A 12166-nucleotide genomic window follows, 5' to 3' on the forward strand; every position below is an offset into this window, starting at 1 on the left:
ATACAATACATGTACAATAATTCTTACAACAATTTACAACACCATTTTATGTGTCTATCTCTCTTTATCATGTCATTTATTACTCTTTATCATACCATTTTCTCTCTCCTCTCACTTTTCTCCCTCTCTCTCTTTGTAGTAAGATTCGTTGTACAAGTATTATTTCTCTTCAAATCTATCTTCCTTTTCTCTCTCTTAGTTGTATATATTGTTGTACAAGTATAATTTCTCTTTTTTTTTCCTTGCCCTTACAAAATTTTATGAAATCCCTTATCTTCTTCTTTGTGGTGATATGGTGTGTTTTTATATTAGGTGGGTGGATGTGAAGCTGCCGAATAAGGAAAGATTCTATGTACACAAATTCTAGGTCAAGTGTACTTGCTAGAGTATAACTATAATAAAAGGTGGCCTGGTCCGTTGGCCCTGACTCACCTCGATCCATCCTATAAATAAGTCAACCCAACTCACTTAAGGTTAAGCCTTGAAAAAAGTGGTCTGGTTTAAACGGTTGGCCAACCAGTCCACCTAAAATTAAAAAATAATTAAAAATACAAAAAAGAAATTCATCAAAAAACTAATTTTTTTTTTAAAAAATATTAGTTAAATTAAATTTTCTACTATCCACACACCACACCTACAATAAGACATATTATCACAAGCTAGAACTATATAATAACAAAAATTTTGAAAATAGTCTTAAACAAAACACTAAATAAAATAATCCTGAACAAGACAGTAGATAAACAAAATTTAAGTCTAGAACTTTGAATTTTGAAGTCTAAAACCAATATTACAAAATACTAAAAGTCTAGAACTTTGAAGTCTTAAAACAATACTTACTTGTGGTTTAACATTTACTTTATCTTCATCTACAATTAAAAAACTAAGTTAGCTATTTAACAATGAACAATTAAGTGGTAAAAAAAATTAATAACGAAATAGTGAATAAGTTATAAAAATTACCTGGTTCTTCAAAATCATACAACCAAATTTGGGTTAGAATGAACAATTCAACATTTTCAGGAAGAATGGAACAATGATACTTGGTTAGTGCACGAGATCTAAACTAAAAGTGGGCTCACTAGTAACTCTAGTGATTGGAATTCTCAAGACATCATAGGCCATCTGAGATAGGTTTGGAAAACAGTCTTGATGATCCCTCCAATAGCCTGACACATCTAATTTATCAAAACACTTTAAATTAAGATTCCATTCCTCCAAATAAAGTTCCAATACAGACTTTCCATTGTCATTGGCATGTTGGCTCAAATAGTCAACATATTCCTAAGACATTACAAGGAAATGAAATACAATAGTCAATGACAAATATTTAAAAAACTAAAATTAAATGAAATAAATAAAGTACTTTAAACAATTTAGTTAACTTACATCAAATGCATCAATCACTTGTTCATCATCTATATAAGAAACGTGTTGTGATGGAAGAGAAATTTGTTGAGAAGTTGAAGCATTAGACTCACTTGATTTTGCTTTCACATATTCATCAAACAAATTTTCAATCTTTTTCCTTAAATTAGTAATCTTCTCTTCACAAGTAGAAGGAATATTAGTATAAGCAAACCGAATCGCTCCAAACTTTAATCATGGGTCAAGAATGATTACAATAGCAAGAATCTCACAATACTCATGTCAATACTTGGTAAACTTGCCCAACATTTTCAAAGTCATCACTTTAATCACCATATCATTACTCACAACATATTCACACAACAAACATTCAATTTTCTATACTTGCATAATGTAGTGATTAAATGTAGGATAAGATAAGTCCAAAATCAAATTAGTCTTGACATAAAAGAGCTTCAAGAACTCACATTTTTTTAGCCTTTTTACATCCATCATTTGATGAACAATGAACATAGTTTCTGTCACAAATAGTTAAATAACCGAAAACACGTTGGTACTTAATTGCACTTTCAAGCATAACATAGGTGGAATTTCATCTGGTGGCTACATCCATTCTCAAATCCACCTTAGTATCAATACCTCCACTTGAAGAACACACCTTTGAATGCAATCTTTCTTGTTTGTGATGCTCTCACGTTTTATACTATCTTATCTTTTTCAAAGCACCGCCAACCACCTCTAAGACTTCTTGAACAATAAGATTGAATACATGCGCACTGCACCTCACATGAAAGTACTCACAATTACAAATCTAACTATTTTGTAGATTAAATTGAGTTTTCATAATATCTACCATTGAATTATTGGCACTAGCATTGTCCAATGTTATAGAAAAGATTTTATTGCCTATTGCCCAATCAAGCAAGACTTCAAAAAAAAATTCTACCATTTTCATGACCACCGTGTGGAGGGTTCAATTTAGAAAATATAATAATCTTACTATTTAGTTTCCAATTAACATCAAAAAAATGAGCAATCACACAAATATAACCTTCTTAAGCTATGCAAGTCCAACAATAAGTAGTCAAACAAATCTTACTATGAGCTCTACGCATTGCAAGTTTCACTTTTTCTTTTTCATCATCATAATACTTCAAAGGTTAGACACAAATGTATTTCTACTTGAAATTTTTAACCAAAGATGTAGAAACAAAAGCAATTCCCTAATCTACTCATACTCAATAAAACTAAATGACAACCCATGTTGAATGATATGTCTTGGAAAAAAAATCTTCTACATGGTTTTGGCCTATTTCCCTAGACCTCAATCTCTTTGCTCGATCAATTATCATATTTTTCAATTTTGCATTTTTTTTCTATTTCAATAGTTCACACATTGGAAAATGACGAATCATGGATGAAGTCCCTATTTTTGTATCACCACAAACATATTATTGTCCACAGTGATTGCATTTAGCTTTTTCTTTGCCATCTATAATTCCAATTTTAGTAAAATGATCCCAAACTTTGGATGTAGTTATCCTAGGCCTCTTACTTGCTCTATCATTATTATTCTTAGTCTCTTATGGTATAGAATACATGCCTTCATGTAATTCTCAACAATTTCATATTCCATTCTATTATCACATAGTGCAAAATTTACAATAGAATTCAAAACCAAGTTACATTATACTTACACAGTTACACAACACCAAATTACTACACAATCACTTACAATTTACACAATTCACAAGTCACAACTATCACAACACAACCAGAATTCAAAACACACTACTATCACCACATAAATACACAATCAGACAATTAATCACTACAATCAAATAGTTAGACAATTATGATGATGTTACTTGTTAAATGCCTACTTCCCAACTACCAAATTCTTTCAATGACAACACCAAAAGGTCCAAAGAGAGCTCAACAACCATTCACTTTCAGTCAAAAATAAAACCTAGGCAAGCAAAAAATTAAAATGACAAAATTAGAATTCATCATAGTATTAGTGCTTTTCAACAAAGATAGTGTCAATTCAGAAACAATATATTATTAGTTCTATAGTGAGTACTCTTATAAATCATTAGCTGGAAAATATTCATTACACGCTTCAAAATATTCATCATGTTTGCTCCTCACACAATAACAAACTGATATTAATGAGTAATCCAACATTATAAATATAATACAAGCATGGTAGAACTTACAATAATAATCTAACATGTTCACTTATTTCCTATTGATGCACCATTCTCTGAAAAACTATACAATATACATGAAAATGCAATACTACATTAGATCATAAGATAAAATGACATTGGGTATTTTGAGTTTCACACCACAAAAATTTCACACTACTTCTCCTCACAACAACAAATCGAGCTCTGAATTTCATAAACCTGCTCTTTCTCACCCTCTGATTTTTCCCCTCTAAATATTTACACATAAACCCTCTCTCAGATTCATTTACTAAATAACTAGTGTATGTTGAAAAAAGAGCAAAACTAGACTTGTAGTTAGAAGATCTAATTAGAAGCAAAATAAAAAATTGGCAGAGTGATAGGGCATAACAATTACTAAATAATGTTTTCAGAGGTGCTATTGTGGTGGTGCCATGGTAATGTAGAGACATGGTACAAAGCAGAGGTGCCATGGTGGTGGCATGACGAGAATGTAAGAGATCAAGATGGCGAGATCATGAAAGGTTAACGTTGCATGGTCATGGACCTCGTGATGGATGAATTGCGATGCATTAGCACTAAAATGGATGCATTGTGATGGCAACAACATTGCGAGGGGAGATAATGCTAGTGGACAAAGAGAGACTCGAGAGGGAGTTCGTGTTCAAAGGGAGACATTGATTGTGTGACCTAAGGGTTTAGAGTAAGAGTGGCCAAGTAGGTGGTTAGTGGGTTAGGCGTGTGAAAGAAAAACATGTTCTGTAGTGGGCTAGGTTATTGCCTATTGGAGTGGGTTATATAATTATATTTTAACTTTTAGTGGGTTAGGTGAGTCAACCCAACCTACCACAAGTTTAGACCTGGTGGGCCTAGTCATAAGTGGGTTGAGTCTAATTTTTAAGATAATCGAAGACACTTCTTTTTTTCAACCGAACCAGTCTGAACCCATGGCGGGTCGGGTTGGCCCATGACCCATTTTGACGAATCAAAATGCTTAGATTCTCTAACCACGCTAGTTACCCACGTCTGGGCCATCCGACAAGGTCAGTGCACTCTACCCCCCATGACATATACTCCATACGACGTATGTTCGTGGCCAAAAGCTAGTGCCAAAGACCCTGGAAGGTCAGTGCATAGTGCCCCCCACGAACATACACAACATCCAACGTATGAACGCGGCCAAAAGCTGTGCTAAAGACCCTGGAAGGTCAGTGCACAGTGCCCCCCACGAACATACATAACATGCACATGCTAATGCATTTCCAACATCAATCAACATTCCATTTCCATGTCATTCTCAACATAAATATCATCCCGTCTCAATGCATTATCAACAACAACAACAACCTCATTTTATATTCACATATAACAATTCATGTTGACATGGTCTTTATTAACAACGTCATCTCAAATCAATATCATCATAATCATCATTATCATCACATATCAATTAAAATCCTCAATAGCAACATCAACAACAAATTGCATTTCGCACATATATACATATATATCTTTCATGCCTAAGATTCACACTCACAGGTCTTCAAACAACACAAATCAAACAACCACAACAATATCATTCATCACAATACACACACACACACACACACACACACACACACACACACACACACACATATATATATATATATATCGCATCCCATTAGTTAAAACGTAATTTTCTTTGAAGAAAAATCAGCATGCAACAGGGTCAGGCAGATATCCTCATAGCTAGGTTCCCTGACCCTAACTATGGTGTTAAAACGGTAAATTTTATAATAAACTCCCCTTACCTATCGTGAGCTACCCCGCGGATTCCTCGTCGCGTCACTTGAAGATTCCTTTTCGTCCTTGCTCGTCGATTCCACGCAAGCCTCTACTATGCCAAAACGAAGGAGACTTAGTATGGATTTCAGAAAATAAAGCTAGTAACAGTGCTCTGGGTCAAACACCCACATCACTACATGAAAGAGCTGAGAGCATTTCCGGTTTTACAAAGGAACATCATTTGGAAATTCCGACCATGCCAATGTGACCGGGGTTCAGTGTAGGTTACGAAAATAACATGCATTTCATGAAAGGATAACGTTTTCAAAGTCTTTTTCTCTAAGGTTTTTCAAAGGAAGCATAAGACATACAATGGCGGTTCCAAAGTCAGAAAAGATGCAAAGACAAGATGAAACTAACAAGAGACAAGCGTAGAACCATGGTTACCTCGAAAGAAAACGAAAGGTCAGATTAGGGTTTCGTTCTCTACCAAAACCGCAAGCCAAGTTGGAAGATTCCGCTTCGGTTGAAGGGTTCCTCTCGGTGTGGAGAACAATGATTGTTTGTGGTGGCTAATGGTGGTTGTGGGTGATGGAGAAAGTGCTTGGAACTTTAGAAATGACTTTGGAAGAAAGAAAGAAGAAGAAATGACGTTTTTCCTAAGCTACACGAAAGCAAAGGTTGAAATGCTTAAATAAGAGATGCTCTCGGGAACGGAAATTTCTAGCAGACTCCAGACATCTTCTCAAAGATCCCAACGGTCAGATCATGGACAAGTGTCTTGTGAAGTTGCAGACCAAATTTCGAGAAGATCCAATGGTTAACGAAGGCTGGACAGCGTTTTTACCGAGGCAGCTTCATGTAGTTTTCTCTAGAAGCTTCATTAAGAGGCTTCCTCCAGAAGCTTCCTCGTGGCTTCTTTGAGAAGCTTTCTCAAGAGGCTTCTTTGAGAAGCTAGGTCCTTATCTATCCACACCCCTCTATTAACTAAATTAACTTCCTTAAAAATAATTACGGATGAAAATAACGCAACAAATAATCAAACATCAAACATAATTACTAATAATATATAGATATATATATCAGGGTGTTACAGATAGTCCCTATCGCCATAATGTATAACTTAAGAGGATGATATCTCTAGAAGCCAGTAAGGTTACATGAAACCACCCTTGGGAATTATCACTAAAAGTGGACTTTTGGATCCTTTCCATTAGATTCCTAAACTTAGGGGGCACATAGAAAACTTACTTCGGCTTGTTCCTTGATCGCATCATGCATCTCTTCATAGCATCATAATGGACAAATCATTCCTGCATTTTTCATTTATCATATTCATGCATTGCTTTTTGCACGAGTCATTGCACCATCATACATCTTCATTTAGCATGCTTTTGTTCTGCCAACTGCATACATGTTATGTTCACTCATGCATGGTCCTTGCATTTTCCTCTACAAAAAAAAGGGGAACCAAAAAAAAAACACAAAGAAAAAACAAAAAGAAAAAAAAAATAGAAAAAAGAACAAAAAAAGAACAAAAAGAAAGTCACAATGAAGCATGAAGGTTCACACCACATTCTTAGTTACATGTGTTGGGTACCATGATGATGGCTATAAACCAACCATGTTGGGATTATACACTTATTTCTCTTAAAAAAATGATTGAACATGGTACCTAATGCATGGTTAGCTAGGGAATGATGGTTCTTAGGGCATCTCATAATTACATTTGCCATGCATATCATGAGTATGCCCTAGTCATTCAGCTTTATGATAGGTCGCAAAAGTATTGCCAATCAAAATTTCTTTTCCTCGGATTATGGGGTTGAACCAAGCACATGTCAAGTATGGAAGTAACCGGCTTGCAAAAATTGGGGTAGAAGATGAATCGAGTTACATCGCTTCTTTGTCTACTGCCAACACATGAGTTACAAAAATAAGGACTGTTGATGTCCATGTTACTTCCAGTTTCACTTTGACTTTGACAAGATGTAATAAAGAATGTCGTCTGAATTGATTCGACCCTGTGTCCTATTGAATGTCCCGTTTAAAATTTGCAATACTTCGACAATGCATCATTCACATACATCCATGCCTAGTCATAAGTGGGTTGAGTCTAATTTTTAAGATAATCGAAGACACTTCTTTTTTTCAACCGAACCAGTCTGAACCCATGGCGGGTCGGGTTGGCCCATGACCCATTTTGACGAATCTACTTGCTAACTACTATTAAAAAAATGATCTTTCATTGTGAAGTTTATTTTATTTTTCTACAATTTTGGAGGAACACCTACTTTTTACTATTACCTATCTTGTGACAAATAACTAAGGATGGCCTGATGTGTCATTATTTTCTCCTATTTCTTAACCCTTTTTGTCACCATTTTAATTACTGATTAGCCTTAATTGTCAAATTAATTATGCAGTTTTATCATTTGGGCCTACTTGACTAATTTTGTGTTTTTAATTTAAATTCTGGAGAATTATAAGCAATTGGGCTTGGATCCAGAATTGGGTTGAACCGGCTTGGACTTGAAGAGAACAGACAATTTTATTTTATTTCGTCCAGTTTTATTTTATTTCATTTTTGGGCTTGGACTTAAAACAGATTTGTAAGCTTTGGGGTTGAGGACCTATATAACAGCACCAGGGTTTTAGTAGAAGGGAGACTGTTGACATAGGAGAAAAATTTTAGGGTTTTGCATTTTCAATTTCGTATTATTGTTCACGTGCACTGTTCACGTGGCAATCAAAGTTCGTTTTCTGCTTCAATTTGCAATTTCATTTTCTGCTTCTACCTTTGAATTCATTTTCGTTTTCTGTTGATTAATGGAAGGCTAAGTCTCCAGTGCTGTTTTCTCTTGAGGATCAAGCACAACTCTCTTTGAGGTTTTGTTATTACTATTGAATTCTGATTAGTTTTTCTCCTTTACCAATTGCTCTGTATTTGTTGCTATTAATCCATGCATGCTTAATGCTTGATTAATTATCTCTGTGCTTAATTTACGTTCATGCTTAATGATCAGTTTCATTCATGCTTAATGAACATGTGAGAGGGATTAATTGGTGTATGTGTTGCTTAATCACATAATGACAACCTTATGTTAATTTTCGCTTAGTTAATTAATTTAGAGTTGGATTAAGTGGTTGAACTGATTAGGGATAAATTTTCATAACCTAGGATAAGAGACTTGCTTTTGAATCAAGGGGAAACAACATGTTTTAATTATGTTATTTTCTTATTCAAGTTTGCTTACTATTTAAATTACAAAAACAAACAACCCCCCCACTTCGTTACTGTTTGATTAACATATGTTATGAACGTTTGGTTGATCATTGCTCACTGAGAGACGACCTAGGATCACTTCCTTGATACTGCATTTTTAATGTTTATTTGATTCGGGTACGGCCTCGATCATGGCCCATAAACTAAACTCAAATAAAGAGTTTAACTACTTCAGATAAAATTGAAAATTTAGTTATGAGAATCATAAATATTTAGAGTATTCATAGCTATCAAAGGTCAACAATTAAAATGATTTCATGGATAAAAAGATAACTTTCTTTTTCTAATGATCAAAGTATCTGTATTTGAATGTTATCCCATCATTAATTTATTTTGTTTGCTTTTTTCATGGCCTAGGGGGACAAAATACAAGCTCAAGTGAAATTTTGAAGACAAAAAAAAAAATGGAAAAGTCAACTCAAAGAAGGTAGCTCTTACATTGTCCAAATTTTTGAAGTTGAAAGTAACAATAGTTTGTTTTAAATAGTAATAATTTCTCTCTTGTGCATTACAAGAGGGTGAGTTTGATCTAATGTCCAATCCTGAGGTCATTGACAATGTTTTGGATAAATGTTGGTTTTCAAAGTCAAATTCATACAAAGTAATAGTTGTTATTTTGTGGCTCAACTATTAAAAGATCAAGAAATTAGAGGAACCAAAATAGGATAAATTTTCTATATTTTTAATTCCGAATTCTTTTAAAAGAAAATCATTGTTTCAATTTCGCTAGACTTAAATTGTAGAATTTTGCAAGTACTTTTTTCTGAATAAAAATGTGATTCTTTTTGTAAATTGTAGATACTTAAATGTAATTAAGAACCATTTACAACTTACACCCATTTGTCACATATTTTTGTCTAAGTTAAATTAACCTTTTGTTATTCCAACTTATTACAAAGTGTCGGATTTACTATGAATGCGTCCTTTGCATGCAATATCATTTGATTTTTTTAACAAGTGTATTATGTATCATTACCACGTGTCAAGATTTTTGTTTTGAAGCTACAGCTTTACCTTTTGTTTTTCTTTTCTTTAACACCACTAATATATATTATAGTATTTTTTGTAATAAAAATATTGTGCTTCTAACTTGTAATTATCACCTACCTCAATACAAATCAATACTCCAATAAGTAATCACCATCATCTTTCCATTGTCTATTCCTTTTTGTTGATGTCAAAAGGGGGGAATTTAAATTTTGATAAGTTAGGGAGATATCAGTTTTTATGTAGCCCTTTCAATTTCTGTCTTATTGCTTATATTATGATACATCATCTTGTTTATGGAAACTTTCATTAATATGTGAGTGGTTGAAGTCATTTTCTTTATCTTGAAATATCTATACTCTAATACCTTTATTTTTCTTATATACTCCTTATATGATGTGGTATCTTACCTTTTGTAACCATCATAAGCTTTGATATATGATATATGTTTTTCATGATAGAAAGTGTTGGACTCAAGGGGTGTCTACATCTTTCTTCACCTTTTTTCTTGGATATGTTATGCAAGAGAATATATATATATATATTCTCTTGCATAACATATCATGGTAACTTAATTCTGTCTTTGATGCCTCTTTGCATGATTATGTTATATTCTTGATCAAAATTTTAATACGTTTTGTCATCATAAAAAGGGAGAGATTGTTAGAACCAAAGACATGGATGCTTCAAAAATCTCGTAGTTTTGATTATAACAAAGGTATTATAATTTGATGGACTAATGCATTTCATTGAGTATTATAGGAACATATTCGTCCAAAACAATTTTCGTGTTGAACTTTCTAACTTTAACTATGTTTTGATCATATTATTTATGCGCCCAATACAATTTTATGATCTTTGATACTTGTTTTCTTAAAAGACCTATCTAGCATCCAACGTACTATAATCTAACATGCATCCAAAAGTAATTGTGAAAACTAGCATCCAATGTGCTAAGCCTTTTGAACATCCAAAATAGAGCTAAAAATCTTTCACACTGTTTTATATCTAAGTTTCCTTTCGTCCAATCCTCAGAGTATATATTGTACATAGAACAAGGATAATTGTGCTCAAAAGTTTATGTACATTTTGTTCCCCTATCTTTTTGAAACTAACTTATCATTTGAATTTCAAGTGTGTAGGAGACAGGCCAACACACATTCTTTGTAAAACCATTTTCATATAAATAGTGGAGACAACATGAATGTTGCTTAGAAGAAAGACAATACTATTGTGTGTTTCTCTCTCCACCCCAAGCTACCACGTTGCAATAAGACAAGCTCTATGAGAAAACATATACTTTTAGAAGGCTTTGGTCCCCACAACAGTCACATTCTTGAAACCTATAAATGAAGCAGGAAGCACAACAAAAAATAAAATTTTATACTTGTCATACCCTTATTTCGTCCAGGGACAATCGTTTGCCAACATTTGGATTCTTGCAGGCCGAATTGAGCTGCTTAATACTAATTGCCGTGCAGTCCAAAGGGTTTTGTGACGTTTCGGAAGGAAATGTGCAAAATATTCAAAAGAAGGGCAAAATGGTCACTTTGGGACATTTTTCAGTCCCTGGGCCCACAAGAAAGCTTAGGGATGAAGCAACCAGCTTGTCCAAAAGCAACCTAGCTCGCCCAGGCGAGCTGCTGTGCAACCTTCACCCCTCATTTGTAATAAACAAGCGTGAGGGGGCTGAAGGAAAGAGGTTCCAAGGTCCATAGGTCCATAATTGAGAAGAAGGAAGAGAAAAGAAGAAGAAAGAAGAGAAAAAGAAGCTAAAACATCGCCGAATCACGACTGCAATCAATTTCTATATCATTCTTTGGTTGTTCTTCGGTCGTTCTTTGTCCATTCTTCATCGTTCTTCATTCTTTGACCGGTTAGTTTTGATTTTGAAGTTTTGAATTCACTCTATGCACCCTTAGGGGTCCTCTTTATTGTTTGTGTGCATCTTCATCTCCTTCTTCGATCATCAGTAATCGCTTTTCTTTTGTAAGTAAGTTTTAACAGATCATTAACGCTGCAAGTTATCTTTAAAAAAGGATTGAAGATTAATAAGCAAAAACCAAAAAAAAAATAACTCATAAACTTCCTCATTTCATCAAAAAATAAAATCAAGAGATTGTAGGTCTGATTTCAGAATTAAGAACTACGTAGGTCTGATTTCCTCATCGCACCAGAGGATACATAGGAGCAAGGGCAACACCCTTGTCGACCCCAAAAAATAAAAAAAAAACATAAAAAAGGGAAAATACATAAAAAAATAAAAGGGAAAATAATTAATATTGAAGTCATGATTTGCACACTCGATTAGAGGCTACCGTCCCTTGTGACGGGCGCGTGAGGTGCTAATACCTTCCCCGTGCGTAAATGACTCCCGAACCCTCATTTTCAAAATTCACAAACCATCATCTTTTTGGTTTTTCTAGTGTTTTCCTCAAATAAACGTTGGTGGCGACTCCGCTTGTTTTCTCCCTTGGAGACAAACGCTTTGGGCCATGTTTTGGCCTTTTTGCGCCCCCACCGAAGGGTAGATTGCGATAGTTGGCGACTCCGCTGGGGACAATTA

Source organism: Glycine soja, chromosome 4 (genome assembly GCF_004193775.1).
Source record: "Glycine soja cultivar W05 chromosome 4, ASM419377v2, whole genome shotgun sequence".
Lineage (NCBI taxonomy): Eukaryota > Viridiplantae > Streptophyta > Magnoliopsida > Fabales > Fabaceae > Glycine > Glycine soja.